General features: G+C 41.8%; 1 long non-coding RNA gene across 2 annotated transcripts in view; it reads left to right on the top strand.

Annotated features, from left to right (window-relative positions):
* Window positions 1-23,784, top strand: part of LOC138740753 (uncharacterized) — a 33,654-nt gene extending 9,870 nt beyond the window's left edge. The window contains exons 2-5 of one of the 2 annotated variants that reach the window (XR_011343149.1): window positions 16,655-16,718; window positions 18,289-18,431; window positions 19,519-19,559; window positions 22,642-23,784. This is a non-coding gene — a long non-coding RNA (uncharacterized lncRNA). Of the gene's footprint in view, window positions 1-16,654; window positions 16,719-18,288; window positions 18,432-19,518; window positions 19,560-21,972 lie in introns of both variants that reach the window. The other variant, XR_011343150.1, reaches the window with a different exon arrangement.
* The last annotated feature ends 268 nt before the right edge of the window (window positions 23,785-24,052 follow it).

Raw genomic sequence — 24,052 nt, 5'->3', positions numbered from 1 at the left:
GTTACCAACTCAGCCCCAGACATTAGGAGAAAATTACAAAAGACAGAAAATTGGCATGAGCAGGGAATAACCCAGCTTCTACAGATCACACAAAAAGCATTTGTCCAGACATCTGAGGATAAGCAGAAAGCAAAGGCTAACATTTTGATGCAAGCAGTTAAAGTAATAGTAGATGAGTAACATGGAAAAAGGCAGGGACTGTGTGCCAGCTCCTGAATGTTGGGAGAAGTGCAGGGAGTGGGAGAGTAGAGACCAGAGATAATTTCATAAATCACGACTTCCCACTTCAGTCACTGACCATTATTAATTAAAATTCATGCTAAAAATTAAATGTCATAAAGGATCGTTTATCAATACAGTAGAATGAGCGAATTTAACTACCAGTTAATTCCAATTTATGAAATAAATTGTATTCAAATGTGATTTTGCACAGGGAGTACCTGAGAGTTGTGATGTTATAACATTTGCAGGGAGAAATGTTTGCGCAAATAGGGTGAGTTCTACACGTCTTATTTTAAGTGTATGTAAGATAAAGAAAGGATCTGATGTAAAGTGGCTGGTTCAGCCAGTTGAAGCAGGAGTGTGCATGTCCCTTTAAGTGCACTGTGGCACTTGAAATTGAGGCTTCAGGCTCTTGTCTTGCAGTTAGAGGTATGGAGCCCTATCAACACATTTAATACATTTCTTCTACACATTCAGCAGTCAAGGTCCGTGAGTTTAAAGATCACCCACCTCTGGAGAATAAAGATACCTCTGGGGATTCCTATGGGGATTCCTATAAGTTTAATCATTTCTCTGGTGCATTTTCCTCTGGAGTGAAATTAATGCCTCAGCACAATTTCTCTGTATTGCCGCTGTTATTTAATTCATGATAACTTTCCCCAATCATCAGGTTTATATTTAAATCCGGTAGTGCGGAAGTTACATTGTAAATGATCACGGAGGTAAACCCTGCGCAAGTGGATTCAGCTTAATGGAGAAATAAACCTGCGAACTGGTCTATGGTGCTGTGTGAGTACTGCAATAGGTGGAATATGATTTAAATTGGCGGCATCGTTCAGAACAATTGGGTGCATAAGAATAATAATATCATTAAGAACTCACAGATCTTGTACCAGATGCTATTCAGTACATCTTGACTTAAGGACTGGAGAAATTGGCATGTTAGAATGAGATTGGCATGGTACCAATATTTCTTGATTCAATAATGACTCCACAAGCTCCAGGATTCATGCAGCAGAACTTTTAAGTGGAATATAATAGAAACTAGCCTGTACTTAAATTATTGTGTGTGCAATCTTCATAAGAACATCTTTTAACTTTTTTTGGTGCCTGTTTTACAGACTGTTTTAAATAAGGCCAGCTCCTGTGAGTTGTGGCACAAGGCATTTTACTTAAGGCAGAACTAAAGGTTGAATATGTTTCAAGTTCTCTTGCAGGGGCTCTTGTGCTGCAATGTCTGTTATGTACTCACTCTAACAAATTGGAGGGTTGTGCCCCATACAGACAAGCAGCTCCAACTGCATTTTAATAAGGTCTAACATATTCAAAACCCATGCAAATATGGTTTGTGTTTCATTTTACAATTTTTACACTAACACAAAGGAAAGTCAGATTGTTATTCATTTTATTAAAATCTAGTGATTGGTTATATGTAAAAGCATGGCAAGAGGATCAACTAAAACCTGCCTGGGATGGTCCCTTCTGTGTACTTTTAATTACAGACACCGCAGTAAGAACAAGAGAGAAAGGCTGGACCCACATTCAAAGAGTTAAACCAGCTTCTGAACCACAACACCACGACACACAGATTCAAACCCCAACCTGGCGTGCGGTTCCTCATCCATCAGACCTGAAACTTACACTGCGCCGTGACAAAGTGCCGTAATTTTACTCGTTTTTTTTGGTTTATTCAGTTATGGTTGTATTTTATTGCTGTTTTCAATGAGCTTTACATTTATTGTGGTTTATTCAGTTATTGTTGTATTTTATTGCTGTTTTCAATGAGCTTTACAGTTATGGTGGTTTATTCAGTTATTGTTGTATTTTATTGCTGTTTTCAATGAGCTTGCTGTTTTCAATGAGCTTTACAGTTATGGTGGTTTATTCAGTTATTGTTGTATTTTATTGCTGTTTTCAATGAGCTTTACAGTTATGGTGGTTTATTCAGTTATTGTTGTATTTTATTGCTGTTTTTAATGAGCTTTACAGTTATTGTTCATTGTTGTTTACTCATTTTTTTGGAATATTGTTCGTTAATGTTTTAAGTCCCCCCCTGGAATAGGGGCAGCAGAGGTTACAATTGGGCTCCTTTAGAATGTAGAGAGGGCATAGATTTAATGTATAGTCATAGTGGGATACAAGGGATTCCAATACGGACCAGGGGAACTGAACAGCTTTAGTGGAGTACATCTAATTTGTATCTTAGCCTACACAGGTATTAGAGACAAGAGTTTTGAGGCGATAGCACAAAGGACATGGTGGGAAAAAGACAGACAGAATGGTAGTCAGGATTGTACATGTAGCAGAGAGAGAGAGAGTTGACACATATGCTAATGTACACAGACAGGCTGCAACTCACAAGATCAATGATACATATGCTAATGTTAGCAGACAAGCTGCAACACACAGTTAAATCACAAGAAACAATCCCCCCCCAGCTTGGTCACTTTTCATCACCCCATGAAAGGGAGCACCAGTTACCAACAATGTGAGCTGCTTGACACTTTAATATCAGGCTCCAGACAGCCTTCGGAGATCGGTGGCCCTAGGGTTCGGGGCTGAAGAGGACATCAGATACTAGCCACAATTCAACGGAACCGCCTGACTACTGCTACTCATTCGCTGCTGAAGGCAGCGCTTCTCACAGACTGCTACTCATTCGCTGCTGAAGGCAGCGCTTCTCACAGACTGCTACTCGTTCGCTGCTGAAGGCAGCGCTTCTCACAGACTGCTACTCGTTCGCTGCTGAAGGCAGCGCTTCTCACACACTGCTACTCGTTCGCTGCTGAAGGCAGCGCTTCTCACAGACTGCTACTCGTTCGCTGCTGAAGGCAGCGCTTCTCACAGACTGCTACTCGTTCGCTGCTGAAGGCAGCGTCTCTCACAGACTTCGTCGGGACAACACTTACAAAAGTCGTGTGCTTCAAAGACACTGCTTCAATATTTCAACGTATGGGATGGACTAGACTCTTTACTGAGAACTGGAGCCTGATACTCGAAACCCTAATAAGCAGCTGGACTCGCTACTCTGACCTTCATGGTGCTCCCCTACCTAAAGACTTTACACAGACATTACAATTCGGTTATTGACCAGCTGGGTAAAACTACACCTTACACTTGAAAGATCAGTGTTACTGATCTAAAAGAAAAGTGAGGAAAGGGGGGGGGGGGAATCAGTCACACTGATACTAGTAACCAAAGATCAGTAACACTGATCATGGTGAAAGATCAGTATTACTGATCTAAAAGAAAAGTGAGGATTGTGAGAGATGGGAAAATTGATCTAAAATTATGAACATGGAAGAAAATAAAGTTCATCAGTAAAATGGCTGTAACCAGTTCAAACAGGATAAGCTTGGGGCTTAGGATGCAGGAAAGCAGAGTCAGCACGATTAACATAAGAATCTTCTAGTCTTTGTGACAAGACCATAGGACTAAGATAAGGAATGGTAAGGTACAATAGAATGTAGGAAGTGAGGTAGTCTGGATCAGATAAGGGTCTCCTAGCCCTGGACAGAAGTACCAAGTCATACATTTCTAATTAGCTAACCATACACAGATTTATACATATGAAATTAGCCAACCCTAGATAGAATGAGTCAACTCTGCATATCAAGAGACTGTAGCCCAGAGAATCAGGAAGGTGTGAATAAGGACAATGACATGATGGGGCACCCACAGGATACCCCCTGGTCCTCCAAGTGTACTGAAACTGCACGTAGGCAGGAAGGATTACCTATGCCAAACCCATCCAGGGGGGCAGAAGAATGTAAGGGGGAGGGCATTCTGATACTGAAATTGACTGTATAAAAGTTGGGTGAGCCCCAGTATGTGTGTGTATTCCCAGGGTAAGGGGAAGCACCCAACTTTGCATTGTTGTAGTAATAAATGTTCTTTGTTCTCAATTTTTGTCTCGAGCAATTTCTTTAAAGGTACTTTAATTTCTAACAAAACACACACATTTCTTCAGAGCAAAATCCATATTAGATTGATTCACCAAACTCCTAAATTTTTGCCTATATGCTTTTGGAACCAACTCATAAGCTTTCAATACTGCTTGCTTAACAGTATCATAATTTGCCACCTGCTGTGCAGTTAAGCTAGACTATGCAATTTGTGCTTTTCCCCTCAATACACTTTGAAGCATAAGAGGCTATTTTTCTTTTGGCCATCTTGAGCCATTCTTTTTCAAAAAGCTGAAAATAGGTATCTATAGCTCCCTCATCAAAAGGAGGCAATAGATTTACCTCCACTAGGTAAAAATCTCTCCAGGAGTTACATCCTCAGTTCTCGTACTTCTTTCTATCTCCATTCTTAACTTCTCTCATTGAAACTGTGTGGCACTTTCATCTAATTCTGCCTCATGTATCCCTTTTCTCTCAGCCTCTGCTCTTTGCTTTTCAGCCTCTGCTCTTTGCTTTTCAGCCTCTGCTCTTTGCTTTTCAGCCTCTGCTCTTTGCTTTTCAGCCTCTGCTCTTTGCTTTTCAGCCTCTGCTCTTTGCTTTTCAGCCTCTGCTCTTTGCTTTTCAGCCTCTGCTCTTTGCTTTTCAACTTCAAAGTGTTGTCGCTGCATCTCAAAATTACTGTTCTCTTTTTCTTCTTGCACCCTCAGTTTTGCTCCTTGTTCTTGCACCCTCAATTTCTCCAATTCCAATTGCAATTCAAAAGATCTATTCTCTGGAAAAAATTTTTAGTCTTCCTCATCAAATTTTCCTTCACATATATTTCACTATAATCCTCTGCATTTGTACTTGTCTCATCCAATATTTTAACTTCAGCAATTTTCAATGCCTTGGTAATAGCTATTAGTTCCTCTTCTCTTGCTCTGCAGGTGATGGTTGTGTTAGAAATTAAAGTACCTTTAAAGAAATTGCTCGAGACAAAAATTGAGAACAAAGAACATTTATTTTACAACAATGCAAAGTTGGGTGCTTCCCCTTACCCTGGGAATACACACACATACTGGGGCTCACCCAACTTTTATACAGTCAATTTCAGTATCAGAATGCCCTCCCCCTTACATTCTTCTGCCCCCTGGATGGGTTTGGCATAGGTAATCCTTCCTGCCTACGTGCAGTTTCAGTACACTTGGAGGACCAGGGGGTATCCTGTGGGTGCCCCATCATGTCATTGTCCTTATTCACACCTTCCTGATTCTCGGGGCTAGTCTCTTGATATGCAGAGTTGACTCATTCTATCTAGGGTTGGCTAATTTCATATGTATAAATCTGTGTATGGTTAGCTAATTAGAAATGTATGACTTGGTACTTCTGTCCAGGGCTAGGAGACCCTTATCTGATCCAGACTACCTCAACTTCCTACATTCTATTGTACCTTACCATTCCTTATCTTAGTCTTATGGTCTTGTCACAAAGACTAGAAGATTCTTATGTTAATCGTGCTGACTCTGCTTTCCTGCATCCTAACCCCCAAGCTTATCCTGTTTGTACTGGTTACAGCCATTAACTGATGAACTTTAGTTTCTTCCATGTTCATAATTTTAGATCAATTTTCCCATCTCTCACAATCCTCACTTTTCTTTTAGATCAGTAATACTGATCTTTCACCATGATCAGTGTTACTGATCTTTGGTTACTAGTGTCAGTGTGACTGATCCCCCCCCCCCTTCCTCACTTTTCTTTTAGATCAGTAATACTGATCTTTCAAGTGTAAGGTGTAGTTTTACCCAGCTGGTCAATAACCGAAATGTAACACCTGTGTAAAGTCTTTAGGTAGGGGAGCACCATGAAGGTCAGAGTAGCGAGTCCAGCTGCTTATTAGGGTTGTGAGTATCAGGCTCCAGTTCTCAGTAAAGAGTCTAGTCCATCCCACATCAGTCCGAAGTTGCCACGTCTGAACATGGGCATGGGCAGATTCACGTTGAAACATTGAAGCAGTGTCTTTTAACCACCCGACTTTTGTAAGCATTGTCCTGACGAAGTCTGTGAGAAACGCTGCCTTCAGCAGCAACAAGTAGCAGTAGTCAGGCGGTTCCGTTGAATTGTGGCTAGTATCTGATGTCCTCTTCAGCCCCGAACCCTAGGGCCACCGATCTCCGAAGGCTGTCTGGAGCCTGATATTAAAGTGTCAAGCAGCTCACGTTGTTGGTAACTGGTGCTCCCATTCACGGGATGATGAAAAGTGACCAAGCTGGGTAAGGATTGTTTCTTGTGATTTAACTGTGTGTTGCAGCTTGTCTGCTAACATTAGCATATGTATCATTGAACTTGTGAGTTGCAGCCTGTCTGTGTACATTAGCATATGTATTAACTCTCTCTCTCTGCTACATGTACAATCCTGACTAACATTCTGTCTGTCTTTGTCCCACCATGTCTTTTGTGCTATCGCCTCAAAACTCCTGTCTTTAATACCTGTGTAGGCTAAGATACAAATTAAATGTACTCCACTAAAGCTGTTCAGTTCCCCTGGTCCGTATTGGAATCCCTTGTTAACCCATATCCCACTATGACTATACATTAAATCTATGCCCTGTCTACATTCTAAAGGAGCACAATTGTAACCTCTGCTGCCCCTATTCCAGGAGGACTTAAAACATAGCGAGTAATGAAGTGACATAAACAGTTAACAAACAATACCCCAATAAATGAATAAACAGTTAAAAAAATAAACAGTTAAAAATACAACAATAAATGTATAAACAGTAAAAAAATACAACAATAAATGTAACATTACGGCACTTTGTCACGGCGCAGTGTAAGTTTCAGGTCTGAAGGATGAGGAACTGCACGCCAGGTTGAGGGTTGAATCTGTGTGTCGTGATGTTGTGGTTCAGAAGCTGGTTTAATTCTTTGAATGTGGGTCCAGCTTTTCTCTCTTGTTCTTACTGCGGTGTCTGTAATTAAAAGTACACAGCAGGGACCATCCCAGGCAGGTTTTAGTTGATCCTCTTGCCATGCTTTTACATATAACCAATCACTAGATTTTAATAAAATGAATAACAATCTGACTTTCCTTTGTGTTAGTGTAAAAATTGTAAAATGAAACACAAACCATATTTGCATGGGTTTTGAATATGTTAGACCTTATTAAAATGCAGTTGGAGCTGCTTGTCTGTATGGGGCACAACCCTCCAACTTGTTAGAGTGGGTACATAACAGACATTGCAGCACAAGAGCCCCTGCAAGAGAACTTGAAACATATTCAACCTTTAGTTCTGCCTTAAGTAAAATGCCTTGTGCCACAGCTCACAGGAGCTGGCCTTATTTAAAACAGTCTGTAAAACAGTGTTGGACTCTGGCTTTAACTTACTCTTAATTTAGTCTGTGTAGTCTGAGTCCAGCGCGTTCTTTGAATGAAGTGATAGGAGAAGGTATTCGGTTCAACAGTCAATTTATTACACAGCACAAGAATAAAACTTAACAGAGCTCTGGGTCAGTCTGTTAGTTCATAGGTCACCTGCCAGTGAGCTACTCCCCGAGACTGACCCCTATTGTCCAGTTGGCACAGTTTATATAGGTCAATCTTATCACACAGAACAAAAGTTGTTTTCCCTGCTAGATCTTTTTGCATAAGGGTTATCACAAGTCATCTCCTGTTTTGCAGATTTCTGGGGTGTAGCATTCCCATGTTAATCCTCCAGGCCAGACTATCCTGTTGTTTAGATCTGAAATTAATTCATCCCCAGATATTTCTAATCACCATTCGGTCCCTGTCTGGCCAATTTCTGCTGTTCTCTTTAACACCTCCTCGTGCCTTAATCTTCCTCCTAGACTGGTTTTCCATTCCCTTTGATTCTTGCGGGCCATTCTTTGTTCTGATCTGGCCTGTGTCTCCTGTGCTACTTCCCACCTCCTTCAGTTGAGCATTCCTCCTAAATCGTTTTATGCATATCCTCTCCCTGTATCTTGGGAGCAGCCAGTTTTGTTCAGCCAACTTTGCTCCATGCTGTGACAGCCACTTAGCCACATTCCTCTTTCCCTGACTCATGCAGTACAAATAAACTTATTGATTAATCATTTATTTCATACTGTTTTAACCCCTAGATTCCAACAACAGGCACCAAAAAAAGTTAAAAGATGTTCTTATGAAGATTGCACACACAATAATTTAAGTACAGGCTAGTTTCTATTATATTCCACTTAAAAGTTCTGCTGCATGAATCCTGGAGCTTGTGGAGTCATTATTGAATCAAGAAATATTGGTGCCATGCCAATCTCATTCTAACATGCCAATTTCTCCAGTCCTTAAGTCAAGATGTACTGAATAGCATCTGGTACAAGATCTGTGAGTTCTTAATGATATTATTCTTATGCACCCAATTGTTCTGAACTATGCCACCAATTTAAATCATATTCCACCTATTGCAGTACTCACACAGCACCATAGACCAGTTCGCAGGTTTATTTCTCCATAAAGCTGAATCCAGTTGCGCAGGGTTTACCTCCGTGATTATTTACAATGTAACTTCCGCACTACCGGATTTAAATATAAACCTGATGAATGGGGGAAAGTTATCATGAATTAAATAACAGCGGCAATACAGAGAAATTGTGCTGAGGCATTAATTTCACTCCAGAGGAAAATGCACCAGAGAAATGATTAAACTTATAGGAATCCCCATAGGAATCCCCAGAGGTATCTTTATTCTCCAGAGGTGGGTGATCTTTAAACTCACGGACCTTGACTGCTGAATGTGTAGAAGAAATGTACTAAATGTATTGATAGGACTCCATACCTCTAACTGCAAGACAAGAGCCTGAAGCCTCAATTTCAAGTGCCACAGTGCACTTAAAGGGACATGCACACTCCCCCTTCAACTGGCTGATCCAGCCACTTTACACATCAGATCCTTTCTTTATCTTACATACACTTAAAATAAGACGTGTAGAACTCACCCTCTTTGCGCAAACATTTCTCCCTGCAAATGTTATAACATCACAACTCTCAGGTACTCCCTGTGCAAAATCACATTTGAATACAATTTATTTCATAAATTGGAATTAACTGGTAGTTAAATTCGCTAATTCTACAGTATTGAAAAACGATCATTTATGACATTTAATTTTTAGCATGAATTTTAATCAACATTGGTCAGTGACTGAAGTGGGAAGTCGTGATTTATGAAATTATCTCTGGTCTCTACTCTCCCACTCCCGACGCTTCTCCCAACATTCAGGAGCTGGCACACAGTCCCTGCCTTTTCCATGTTACTCATCTACTATTACTTTAACTGCTTGCATCAAAATGTTAGCCTTTGCTTTCTGCTTATCCTCAGATGTCTGGACAAATGCTTTTTGTGTGATCTGTAGAAGCTGGGTTATTCCCTGCTCATGCCAATTTTCTGTCTTTTGTAATTTTCTCCTAATGTCTGGGGCTGAGTTGGTAACAAAACCTGTTAGTACCAATTGTTCCCCTGCTGGGGATTCTATGTCGAGACCCCCATATTGTATATATATTTGGTCCCAAAAATTGGTCTAACTGTTCGGCACATCCCTGGGGATCTTCTATCAGGGAGGTCAGTTCTTTCTTAAAGTTACGCACTTCAGTACTGGTCAGGGGCACATTTACGAAACCGAGACCCTCTCCCATGGGAACTTCCCGCAGTGGTCTCATCCAATTGGTTTCTGGCTTATTAGGTCTGGGTTCCTGCTCCCTGGGAAATGAATCAAAGGGTTCTGCCCTTTCTTCCTGAAGAGTCTCACGCTGTTCTGAATTAAAGTTACCTCTCTCTCCTGTCAACAGAGGTGGTAATCGAGTGCTTTGTGAGCAAGTTATCATACCACTCCTGCTCTCTTCTCTCTTCTCTAGTGGTGGGGGAGGTGGGGAAGGTGCAGAAGGGTAGGTCATAGGAGGGGAAGGAAAGATAGGAGCCGGCATAGGAGGAACATAAGGTGGAGGGAGGGAATGTAACACATCCCAACCCTGTGATTCAGGGACAAAAGGTTCCTCCTCTCTCTTATCCCTGAATTCTTTCTCATTCAAAACCAGCTGTTCAATGGATCCCTTGAGCCAGCAGGCTGCACATTCCCTGCTCTCAACATTGTCTTTCTGGTTTTGATAGAGCCATAGGTTCAAAGCTTTACACATCCATTCATCCTCGGATCCGAATTTTGGCCAGTACAAGGAGCTCCCTTTAACCGGGTATTTAACCCATTCAATACAACAATACCTGACCATTGTCAGTTTCTCTTTACCACGGGTCTTTCCTGTGCCCCACTCAGATAACATCAACCCAAGCGGGCTGTACGTAGCTATCTGGTGTTCACATCCTGTACCAGGACTCTCCTCCTTGCTACCCATTATTCCCATGCTTATAAACAAGTAAAATACTCTTACCGAGTTCTAGTAGTACTGCTCTAGTGCGCTTCCTTCCGTCGTTTGTTCTCAATGCCTCTTCTCGGATATCACTCGCTTCTTCCACTGACCAGCCACCCGTCGCCCGTGAGTCCAGCTGAATCAACCGGGGTGCACCTACTCTCGTCGTCGGGGTACTCTGTCAGTGGAGGGAGTGTGATCCCGGACGAGCCCCCATTTGTTAGAAATTAAAGTACCTTTAAATAAATTGCTCGAGACAAAAATTGAGAACAAAGAACATTTATTTTACAACAATGCAAAGTTGGGTGCTTCCCCTTACCCTGGGAATACACACACATACTGGGGCTCACCCAACTTTTATACAGTCAATTTCAGTATCAGAATGCCCTCCCCCTTACATTCTTCTGCCCCCTGGATGGGTTTGGCATAGGTAATCCTTCCTGCCTACGTGCAGTTTCAGTACACTTGGAGGACCAGGGGGTATCCTGTGGGTGCCCCATCATGTCATTGTCCTTATTCACACCTTCCTGATTCTCGGGGCTACAGTCTCTTGATATGCAGAGTTGACTCATTCTATCTAGGGTTGGCTAATTTCATATGTATAAATCTGTGTATGGTTAGCTAATTAGAAATGTATGACTTGGTACTTCTGTCCAGGGCTAGGAGACCCTTATCTGATCCAGACTACCTCAACTTCCTACATTCTATTGTACCCTACCATTCCTTATCTTAGTCTTATGGTCTTGTCACAAAGACTAGAAGATTCTTATGTTAATCGTGCTGACTCTGCTTTCCTGCATCCTAACCCCCAAGCTTATCCTGTTTGTACTGGTTACAGCCATTAACTGATGAACTTTAGTTTCTTCCATGTTCATAATTTTAGATCAATTTTCCCATCTCTCACAGTTGTAACAAAAATGTATCAACTTCCATTTCTGCTATTTTTCCAGGCACCAGCTTTAAGTTAGCTTGCAAAAATTCCAGACACAGTAGCTTACAAACAAAAATCCCAACTAATAAATCATCAAATTGCAATGTTCAAATCCTAAATGACGATCCCCCATAAAATGTTGTGGAGTTCAGAGGACCCCAAAAACCAGCAGCAATAGGTATGCACCACAACACAGGGATACTTCAACAAAATAATTATATTTGAACGAGAAAATAGATTTGAACTTTAACTTATGTTGGAACCAAGGGGTTAAGTAATCATGGAAAATATGCCTTTGTACTATTCATTATGTATTCATTAATCCATTGCTATGTAACAATTTACTATGTACTTCAATTATACTGTTTAGGGGAAATATTAATGCAATTAAGTAACAGCCACAGTATGTAGAAAAGTTGGCTGATTATAGTATGTGTAGAATTTACTGACTCCAAATACAAAGAGAGAAACTACTTTCATCCCCAAGGTTAAACTGCTAATTGTAAAGCACAAGTCCAGAGAGAAAACATCAAAAGCACACATGGGAGTAACAGGATAGCAGGTAGGAGAAGTTAAACAGGATGAGGTTGGAGGAACTATAGTGTGAGAAACAGAAGTACCTTCACAGAATTTGCTCGAGACAAAAATTGAGAACAAAGAACTTTTATTATACTATTACAACAATGCAAAGTTGGGTGCTTCCCCTTACCCTGGGAATACACACAGATACTGGGGCTGACCCAACTTTTATACATTTCATTTCAGTACAGAGATACCTTCCACCCAACATTCTTCTGCCTCCTGGATTGGTTTAGCATTAGGTAATTCTGCCCACGTGGATTCTAACTTCTTATCAGTTTATGTGTCTTCCTGCAAACTTGTTAGCTAGAGAAGTATCATGTCTTTGTTCTTCACTCATTAATCAATCCCCAAGACTTGCTAAAGCTATCTACTTGTTATCCTGTTTTGAAGATCCTTAGTTTATTACACTTTTACAACCCTTCCTCTCATTCCAGCATCCCTTCACCCTGATTTAACCCATAATACTTAATCTCTAATGAGCACTTGCTTGACTCCTCACATTCCAGTATCCCTTCACCTTAAGTTAACCCATAATACTTTATTCTTAATTGGCACTTGCTTGACTCCTAACATTCCAGTATCCCTTCACCTTAAGTTAACCCATAATACTTTATTCTTAATTGGCACTTGCTTCCAGTATCTCTGGACTCCTAACATTCCAGTATCCCTCACAATAGGGACAGTGATTTATTCTGAAACAGGCCAGGGACAGGAAGATAAAGTGTATTGCAAGGATAAGTGATAAGTGTACCATGATTGAGAATGTCAGAGTAAAATGAGGAGTCATAAGGGTACACAGGAGGTGTTGATTGAAACAACAGAATGTTCTGGCCTGGGAGATTAAGATGGGAGGGCTACACCATAGATAATTGCAGAGCAGGAAATTGCTTGAGATAAATCTTAGTCAAGGAGCCTATCAAAGAAAGCCAACTTTTGTTCAGTGTAACAATGTTGATCTATATAAACAGAAGAGACTGGACGGTAAGGGTCAGTCTTGGGGAATAGCTCACCGAGCAGGTGACCTATGAACTAACGACTGAACCAGAGCTCTGTTAAGCTTTATTCTTGTGCTATGTAATAAACTGATTGTGAAACCGAATACCTTCTCCTATCATTTCATTCAACGAGCACGCTGGTCTCAGATGACATATAGACCAAATTGAGGGTAGGGTAAAGCCAGAGTCCGACACTTATTAATCTACCTCACTACCTAAGTTAGGTAAGTGCAGGTGTGTGTAATGTATATTTAAGATTAGAAAAGTTCGTTGGATCACAGTCCAATCACACTGGTTGCAGGGAATTCTTGTACAAAATTAACAAAGTTCACCAGTCTTTGGTCCTTAACAGGCAAATGGTTACCACTCAGGAGGGTTCTTGCTGGTTTTCGGAGAGATTCCTTTTCCAGGACATCCACAACTGATTCCTTCTCAATCAGTCTTGCTGACGAAACTTGCCCCCTTCAGGCTTCTCCAGATGATCCTCTTTCTTTCAGGTCACTTTTCACACTGCCAGTCTTCTCCTTTGACCAGACAGCCTTCCAAAGTTTGCCAGCTTGTCCTTCTGGAACTGATTTCTGTGTTCTCTTTCTCTGTTTCACACCCTCCCTCTCTGAGAGCAAAACAGTTCTCTTCTTCCTGCAAAGGTTACATGGTCTCCCAGGCAAGCTGCTGTCGATACTTTGTTGCCTCCTGCAAAAAGCATTCTGCAAAAGTCCTGCAAATATTCTGTGTTTTAAAATGTATGTGTGCGTGTGTGTAAGCTGCTCTAATAATTCAAAAACCACCTCTAAATACTCTGTCGCAGCACCCTCTCCACAGTTTCCACATGCCTCCTGTAATGAGGCGACCAGAAGAGGTGGTCCATACAAGAGGAAATTGCTGGCTAGAGTGTTTCATCTGAAATAGGGAAAAATGGAACTCTGTGTTGACCTGCAGAAGAAGAGGTTATCATTTGGAAAACCCATGATGGGGCAAGTTTCTTCAACAGAAGTGGCTGTTCAGAGGAAATTAGCTTATGTTTCTGTCCAATGAGTAACAAATCTCTCTCTCGAAAAACAAGAACCTTTGAGAGCGGTAATAATTACCTTTAAGCTTAGTGAAAATTCATAAATGTTAAATTCTGTACACAGTATAAGAAATGCCTGATACTGGTGAACTTGGAGGGGAGAAGTGAGATTGGACTGTGAATCAAATAACTTTTCTGAATTTATACGCATTACCTACACTGCACTTAGAATTAAGAAGGGGTTAAGTTAGGCAAGTTAATAGTAATAAGTTAAAGTTAGATCCCATTTTTATTTTTAAAGAAAATTAAAAATGACTTTTGTTTAAGTAACCATTTGTTTTGGTGAATTTCTATTACTGCTGGGTTTTGGAGTCTTCTGGGCCTGTAACATACTCTTCAAGTACCTCATTTTCTCTGTATTGCCTATACCTCTCTCTTTATTCTTCTGAGCAGTTCTCTAATATCCATCAAAACCAAGATTCCCTGTGCCTACTAACTTTGCCTTTAATCCTTACACGAACATACAAACTATGTACTCACAAAATTTCACCTTTGAAGGTCTACCACATACTGAGCACATCTTGCCAGAAAACATTATAGAGCAATTCACGCTTCCTCAATCCTTTCACATTTCCTCAAAATTAGCCTTTTTCCAATTTAGAGTCTCAACCCGAGGCCCAGACCCATCCTTCTCCATAATTAACTTGAAACTAATGGCATCATGACCTAACATGGTCTTCTATCACCCGACCTGTCTCGTTCCCTAATAGAAAATCCGGCATAGCATTTCTCTTGTTGGTAACTATATATTGATTTAGAAAACTGACCTGAACATATTTGACAAACTCTAAGCCATCCAGCCTTTTACAGTATGGGAGTCCCAGTCAATATGTGGAAAATTAAAATCAACTATTTTTACAAACTTAAGTTTCCCTCAGCTGTCTGCTGTCTTTCTACAGATTTTCAATTCTCGTTGACTATTGAGCAACCTCATGAGTGTGGAGAAACCTTTCCCGTTCTTCAGCTCTACCCATATAGCCTCAGTGGATGACCCCTCTCATCGGTCCTGCCTGAGCATAATTATTATATTTTCCATGACAAGCAATATCCCCCCTCCCCATATCAACCTCCCACCCTGTTATATCACGCCTGAAGCAATGGAAGGCCGGAATATTGAGCTGAAAAACCTGCACCACCTGCAATCAATTTTACTAATGGCCACAATTCCACATGCCAATCCACACTCCAAGCTCGTCGGACTTTCCTGCAATACTTCTTGCATTTAAATAGATGCACCTGAAAACATTTCCTCTACATCCAACCAGTTGACTTTTCACATTACATGCAATTTACACATCATTGTTTCCCTATTCCACTCCTCTATCTGCTCTGGCATTCTGGTTCCCATACCCCCTGCAAAACTAATTTCAACCCCTGGTACAGCTCCTGCAAGGATATTACACCCCTCCAGTTCAGACACAAACCATCCCATTGGAACAGGTCCCACCTTCTCTGGAAGAGAGCCCAATGATCCAGAAAACTGAAACCCTCCTTCCTGCACCATGATTTTTATCCACAGGTTAACCTGCAATATTCTCCTAATTCTAACCTCACTAGCTCGTGGCATGGGGAGCAATCCTGAGATTACAACCCTGGAGGTCCTGTCCTTCAACCTAGCACCTAAATCCCTGAATTCTCCTTGCATGACTTCCTACCTATGTCATCGGTCCCAACATGGACCACAACATCTGGCTGCTCATCCTCCCTCCTGGGAATGTCCTGAACTGGATCTGAAATAACTCGGACCATGTCACCAGGGAGGCAACATACCATCCAGGATACTTAATTTCATCCACTGAAACACATATCTGCCTCCCTAACTATGGACCTACTTATCACTACAGCTGGTCTTTTCTCCTCCCTTCCCTTCTTAGCCACAGGGCCAGAGTTCATGCCAGAAACCTGATCATCATGACTCCTCCCAAGTAGGTCATACCCCACAAAAGTATCTAAAATGGTATACTTATTATTGAGGGGAACGGCCACAGGGGTGCCTTCCACTGCCTGCCTGTCCATTTCCCTCTCCTGACTGTCACCCATGTACCCTCTTCCTGCCTCCTAGGTGTGATGGTGTCCCTGTAACCCCTGTCCATCACCCCCTCTGCCTCCAGATGACCTGGATTTCTCCTCTTTATATATCCAATTATTTCACTTGGCTTGTTAAATAAAATGGTATATGAGTGGGAAGGGTAGGTTGAGAATCATTGCTCTAGACACAATTGTTACCGAAATATTTTGCTTGAGAAAAATTGTAATTGGACCATTTCCTCTGGAGTTATGAAACTGTGCATATAATGAGTCAATTAGGGACGATTAAAACAGTGGTCAACAACCTTTATCTTTCCACCCACATACCACTTTAAGCAATTCCTTATCACAGAGCACCCATAGCATACGGAATACTTAAAGTGGTATGTGGGTGCAAAGGAAAAGGTTCAGAACCATTGTTCTCGATGATGGGGAATGTTTTGCCTATGATGACCTGGGATGTGTCCACTATGCTTTCTAAGGCTCTAGCTCAGGGGAAATAACAACCCATTATATAATTACCCGTGTAAATATTTTTTTTTATCATGACAGAAAACCTGGCCACAATTGGGATCCCGACTTGAGGAAAGTGCGGCCTCTCCGAAGTCACATGATGGTGAGTGTCTGGGAGGTCGTCGATTCTATGAGCTCCCAGATGTAGACCAGAAAACAGCATTTAAAAAGTCCTAAAATCGGAAATAAAAAGGAAAACAAAATCCTGCCCGATTGAAGGAAGAGGAGGCTTCAATTACAAAATAAGGGAAAGCACAGCGAGGAAATGGGCAGCCTGACAAAGATCTAAGGCAAGTGGAGGTGTCTCGTGTCGGGAACAATGGCGGTGCTGACCCGAGAACGGCGGGCGAGGACAAAGTCCTCCCGATCCAGACACCAAATGGAGTCCTGCAATCAGGCTGCACCCAGAATGGAGGAGTAGTCCCGTGTGGCCGAGAAGTCAGTGAGAGCCCTGGGACAGGAGAAGGGGAGTGAGAGGGTCAGCAGCTCCCCACTCACAAATCATAAGTTTGCTCTATAATCGGTGGGCTCTCTGACGGCCGGGATCCGCTGACAGGGCGTCAAGTTGAGAGACGGTGGGCTTGAGTGGAGCCAACGTGAGCTCAGGATTGACGAGCTCAGATGAGCTTGCAGAGCAGCCTGACCGGGACAGTGATGGTGGTACTGGAGAAGACCGTCGAGTCGGAGACGTGGGTCTGCAATGTTACGAGCCCAAAGGACCCATAAACTCGGCAGCAATAGATATTCACCAAGACAAATGATTACTTAAACAAAAGTAGCTTTTAATTATCTTTAAACATGAAAACAGAATCACACTTTAACTTATCACGATTGACTTAATTAACTTTAACAACTCCCTTATAATTCTAAGCTCATGTGTGTGTAGTGTTTATGTAAGTTCAGAAAAGTTATTTGGTTCACATTCCTCTAAATTCACTGGTTGCAGGCAATTCTTATACTTTGCACAGAATTTAACATTTATAAAGTTCACCAGGCTTTGGTGCTAGAATGATAAATGGTTTTATCATTTGTTATTCCAGATTTGTTATTCCAGGACAACCACAATTGATGTACTTCCACCAGCCACTCCAGTGTCTTGATTAAGAAATATGCCCCCTCAGGGTTCTCCAGATGATAACCTCTTTCTTTCGGGTCACCACAGAGTTCCTTTTAATTATTCCAAGTGAAACATTAGACAGCCAGTCCTCTCCTCTTGCATGAACCACAAGGGCTTTAACCAGGCCAAACCAAGAACTCACAACCCGTCTTCCAAATGGGGCTTTCCACAAGCTTGCCAGCTTGTCCTGTTCCAGTACTAGCTGCTGTTGCTGGCTGTAGAACTGATCTGTGTGTGTGTCTCTCTCTCACACACACACTCACAGTAAAAATGCCTGTTTGACACTCTGCTTGCAAAACCACATGACCCTCTTAGAACAGCTCTGTGGCTCGGTCAAGCTCTTTCATCTGTTGCCTTTTTGTAAACAACAATCCATTAATGAAATCTCCTGGCCACTTTCCAAAGCTCTTGCAAAATCTGTGGGGCTGATATGTCCAGCATTAGCAGAGCTCAAGTATTTCAAATAGAATTAGTTTTAAAATGTTTGTATATGACCTACACTAACGAACCTCTCCCAATTTATCTCCCAAAAACATATCTATATACTCTGCAACAGTGGTGGCTGACAAAGTGAGGGACACTGCCACGAGGCCAGGAGAAGTTGGAAGGCCGGCTTACTACAGAAAAGAGAGGAGGAGTGCCCGGAGCCCTCCTTATGGGCCATTTTACAGACTCTGGCCCAAATGGAAGACAGAGAAGGTAGTGGACAGAATGGGCAGAGATATGTCAGAAAAATTAGACAGGATGGAGGAGACCCTGGTGAATATAACAGGCAGGGTTACAGAGATAAGAGGAGAGATTTGAGACAGGGGAGGATAGAATTGTCACAATGGAACAAGAAAATTAAAGGTCTCCTTAAAGAAAGGGATGAGGTATGGGGGAAGTTGGACTTCCCGGAGAACTTCTGAAAACGCTGCAACAGTAAATTAGCAGGACTGAAAGGAGACAAGGGGGGTGGTGGGGGGTGGAATCTTATAGAGTTCCTATCTAAATGAATCCCCCAAATACTCTGAAAGCAGGCGCTGTGAGCCCCCATTAAAATAGAAAGAGGATTTAGAGCCCAAATTCCTAAGCCAGGACTGGGACAAAGACCCTGGTTGATCCTTATAAAGTTAAAATATTTTCTAGATCGTGAAAAAATATTAGGGGTAGCTGCAAAAGGGGCAATTCAGAGGGGAGCTCCATTGGAGTACAGGGTGTCGACAATGTTCTTTTATCCAGATATTAGTGCAGCTCTGCTCAAGAAGTGGAAAGACCTTGAACCAGTTAAGCAATCAGCAAAGGAAAAGGACTATGATTGTGTTCTTCCCTTGAAAATTATGTTGCAGGGGGTGTGGGGAAGTGAGAAAAGGAAATTTTTTACAGAAAATGAGAGCACGTTAGTAAATGGTGCACCAAGTGGAAAAGAGTAAAAGGGGAAATAAGACTTAAAACTAATAGACTGGGAGGACTTGGATTTCTGTGTTATATAAAGAATGGGCTTTTGGCTGTTTTCTGATTTCAATTTTAAAAAAATGATGATAAAAGATGTTATATTGTAAGGGTCTGGGGGTGGTTTCTGGGACTGACGGGTGGAGGGTGCAGAGGGTGAGAGTGGAGAGTCATGGTAAAGGGTAATGGCGGTGTGAGGAGGAGAGTGACCGCCAGAGGTGTGAGCGGAAGACTTATGTATGATGCGTGTAGGAGTAAGTGTTCCCTTTTTTATTTGGGGGTTTATGGTTGTGAGTGGGGATATATATTGTGGTGGTGTGGGCAAATGGGTTTGTGGCATCCTTCTTTTCCCCAGGGCCCATTGCGGCTTGGATGGAGTGGAGCAACAGGCTGAAGGTAAGAGATTGGGTCTGCAGGGGGTGGGGTGGGTGTGGTGGACATTGAGGGAGAACATATAGGGAGGGAGCCCTGGTGTAATGGCTAAAAGTGTAAAGTGGGCTACTTTCAATTTTAACGGCTTAAATGGAACAGTGAAATTAAAAAGGGTCTTGGCACACATTAACAAAAATGGGAATAGATCTGGCCTTCCTCCAAGAGATGCATTTAACAGAGCGGGAGCATCAGAGGCTAAAAAGGGGATGGGTGGGTTAGGTCACATCCTCCTCATTTGGCTGAAAGGCAAGGGGGTAGCAATTCTAGTGAGGAAGAGTGCAGGTGCAGAGGGTGATTACAGACAAAACAGGAAGATCTGTTATGATGCACTGTCATAATGAATGTCTATGCCCCCAATTATAACGATGAAAAATTTATACGGGACATTTCCCTACGATTGGCAGAGGCAAATGAAAATATTCTAATGGGGGGAGGGTGACTTTAATTTATGTCTAGATCTGGTGCTGGATAAGTTCACAATTCAAATAACTAAGACTAGAGCAGTAAAAGCCACCATTGACTGCATTAGAGAGCTGAATTTGATAAATGCATGGCAAAAAAAAAGCATCCAAGAGGGAGGGATTACTCATTTTACTCAAAGCAACATGATTCCTACCTTAGAATAGCCTTCAGCCCATATAGAGAGTTGGATGATGGAAGCTGAGTATGGGGCAAGGCTTCTATTAGATCAATTTCCCCTGGTTTTGGAAGTGCGAGATAAGCAGGACACGGCATACAGGTGGCATCTTAACACTGTTGTTAAAAAAGCTGAAGTTTTGTAGTTTCATAAGAGCTGAAATAGCCATGTTTTGTGAGGCCAACTGCCCCTCTACTCCAGATAAATTCCTTCTGAGGGCAACCCTTAAGGCATACTTGAGGGGCCAGATAATTATGTACACAAAGACGGTCAAGAAAAATTATATGAGGGATGTGGAGGAATTGGAAAAAGACCAGCATTAGAGAAGGATTTTCAGAAATCAGGCTTAGAGGACTACTATAGAGCTCTTACAAACAAGAATTTAGAATGCAATACTCTTCAGACATATAGTATGGAGAAGGCCCTTAAGTGGTTGAGGCAAAAATATGAGTTGGAGGAAAGAGCTCAGAAGGTCCTCGCCTGCCAGTTAAGGGCAGAACAAGCCTCTAGAACAATCAATGGAATACAAGCAGGGCCAGATCTCGTATAAACCGAAGGAAATTAATGAGACCATCAGAGAATTTTATGAAAGACTGTATAAATATGAATTGACTGGGGATTCTAATCAAATGGACGAGTTTCTGGCCAGATTAGATCTCCCAAATTTTAAGCCCGAAAGAGCAGGAGGGACGAGACCTTCCTCTTACAGAGGAAGAAGTGGGGAAAGTATTGAGTGCACTACAAGCTGGAAAGTCTCCAGGGGAGGATGAATTCCCACCTGAATTCTATCGAGAATTTAAAGATTCACTAATGCCTCTCTATATGGAGGTGATGGACCAGGCAAAGGCAAAGGCAATGCAGACCCTCCTGGAATCTTTCACAATGGTGATTGTTACGACAATCTTAAAGAAGGGTAAAGGTCCACTTTTGCCTTCTTATAGACCAATTTCCTTGATGAATACTGATTATAAGATATATCCCAAGGCCCTGGCAAACAGATTGGCAGTGCATTTACTAAAATTAATAAACAAAGACCAGACAGGCTTTGTGCAGGAGAGGCAAGCAGTGGATAACATTAGCAGGCTGTTGAGTTTAATGCATCTGGCTCAAATCAGAAATGAGAAAGGATTGGCTGTTTCCTTGGATGCAGAGAAGGCTTTTGATAGACTGGAGTGGGAATTTTTATTTAAAGTGCTGAAGAAGTGGGGTTAGGGGCAACTTTTCGAAATTGGATGAGGCACCCAAGGCAAAGGTTACAACCAATGGACAAATCTCTTCAGCTTTCCCACTTACCAGATATAGTAGACAAGGGTGCCTGCTATCACTGGCTTTTTTTGTGCTAGTGATGGAACCACTGGCTGAGGCCATTCACCAGGATTGAGACATTATAGAGTGGGCCAGTAGGAGCACAAAATCAACCCTGCAACCTCTTTGGCTCGACTGCATGTGGTATTGGAGTACAAGATCAATTGGGGAAAAAGTGAGATGATGCCCCTCACCGAGGGGCATTATAGCCAACTTAAAGAAATTAGCAATTTAAAGTAGCCACAGAAGGGGATCAAATACCTAGGAATTAATATTGATGGCAACTTGAACAATGTATACAAGTTAAATTATGCCCCTTTGCTAGAGAGAGTCGAAGAGGATTTAAATAGATGGATGTCCCTGCCCATAACATTAGTGGGCAGGGTAAACAGCATCAAAATGAATGTGTGGCCAAGATTCCGGTATCTTTTTCAGACATTGCCTGTGCCGTTCAAACAATTGCAACATAACGTCAGATGCTTCACTGGAATGCTAAGGTGGCAAGGTTCTCTATGGAAAAAAGAACATGGGACTACAGTCTAGGCAGATTAAGGATGCCAGACTTGAAAAAATATTGTTAGGTAGACCAGTCGAGATACATTGCCTCTCTCTTCTGGGGAGGAGGTGTACCATCCTGGACACAAATTTATGAGTACCTGGTAGGCGAGAAGATGGCAGAGGACTTTATTTATAAATGGGATGCTGAATTGCTGTCAGGAAAGAAGGGAAGCACCACATTAAAACAAATGATTAATATATGGAACAAAATTAACCAATATTTGAAAGTTGGGTTCCCAAAAATGCCCATCACTCCTAATAAATAATACCATTAATGAGATCCCGGACACCTAGCACTGTAATGGCATTAAGTGCATAGAGGACTGTTACAAGCAGGGGCAATTAATGTCGTTTGAGCAACTCAAAAATAAATATGGTTTTCCAAATCAGACATTCCACTACTATCTTCAAATAAGATCTTTTTTGTGAATGGCCCTACCTCGAATGGTCCACGAATGGTCCTAGCTCGATGCTGTGCCATAGAGACCATGATTCGAAGGGGGAAGTGGAAAGAAATTAATTTCTGCAATGTTTTTCCTGCTCCAGTCAGATGGACTCAAACTGTGACTCCACAGACCGATAGAAAGATGGGAGTCGAACTTGGGTATTGTAATTGATGAGGAATGCTGGTCCTCTTTATGCTGGGACAGCATGACCACAGTCATCAATGCAAGGTACAGGTTGGTGCCATATATTTTCTACACCAGCTGAATCCAGTGCAGCAGAAAATGAACAGATCAAAACCAGAGCTCTTAGACCAATGTTTCAGATGCGGCATGGTGACTGGGACGTTCATGCATGTAATCTGGTCATGTGCCAAGTCCAAGAGAAAATCATAGCTGAATGATTTCTGCAGGACCCAGAGTTGTTCCTGTTAGGAAACATAATGGACATAAGGCTTATAATGAAGCTGTTCAGATTTCAAATCCAATTTGTTTTAATCACATTGGCAGTGGCCAGTGTAATGGAATATTTGGAAGATAAATTGGTAAAATTAGAGTAGGTTATATACACACGCACTTAAAAACAGATCTTATTTGAAATATTGAATTCATATTCAGTAACTTTACAGAAACTATGGAGAATGCTATGCATATTTCACATGTAGGTGTGTAATGGAAGATTTAAACCGTTTCTTACTTTTGCAGCCTTTGCTTCTGCAAGGCTGAGAACCTGCTTGTTATTTAGAATCAGCAGATATAATCTAATTTACACCATGAGGCCCAGGATGCAAATTTAGTAGACACACCTAAATTCCACCATGGGGCCCAGGGATGCATATGAATCAATAGACATTATCCAACTTCCACCATGAGGCCCAGAGATGCAGTTTTTCTTTTATTGGTCGCAGACTGTCAGGACACCTTGAAGATAATTAAATCATTTGTTCAAAGAGATAAGATCTGGGAATATAAGCCATGGTCCCACTGCTAAAATTTGAGACTCTCCAAGAGGTGGCAACATCTCTCAGCAAGAAGAAGAACTTCAAGATTCCAAACCAACGTCCCGGTCTGGGGAGGTGGAGAAGCTGCTACCGGCACCCACACAACCTACTAAAAGTGTGCAGTCATCACCTCGCTTTGGCAGTTGGGACCAGTCCAGGCATTGATGAATATAATTGGGAAGGGCTTGCATGTTGTAGTGTGAATTCAGCTTTAGATTTAGTAATAAAGACTTGTATAAACTGAACTGCTCTCAGTATGTGTCTATTTTCTTTCGGAAGCTCAAACATTGACCAATCTAAAATGAACAAAATGAGAGGTATAAGTTTACCCAAGACAACTGGCACTGTGAGCAAGGTTGGTCTCAAGATGTTTCGCCGAAAGAAAGAGGTGAACCCTGAGCAGTTCTTGATTCCAGGATGGACTTCCAAAGACGATGGGTTTGGCATGTTGGCCAATACCTTGTCTTTGTTGGGACCACCCATTAATTGGGATGAGAAGTTAGACAAGTGCAC

This window comes from Narcine bancroftii, chromosome 8, assembly GCF_036971445.1.
Source record: "Narcine bancroftii isolate sNarBan1 chromosome 8, sNarBan1.hap1, whole genome shotgun sequence".
Lineage (NCBI taxonomy): Eukaryota > Metazoa > Chordata > Chondrichthyes > Torpediniformes > Narcinidae > Narcine > Narcine bancroftii.
This window is presented reverse-complemented; position numbering and strand designations above follow the sequence as displayed.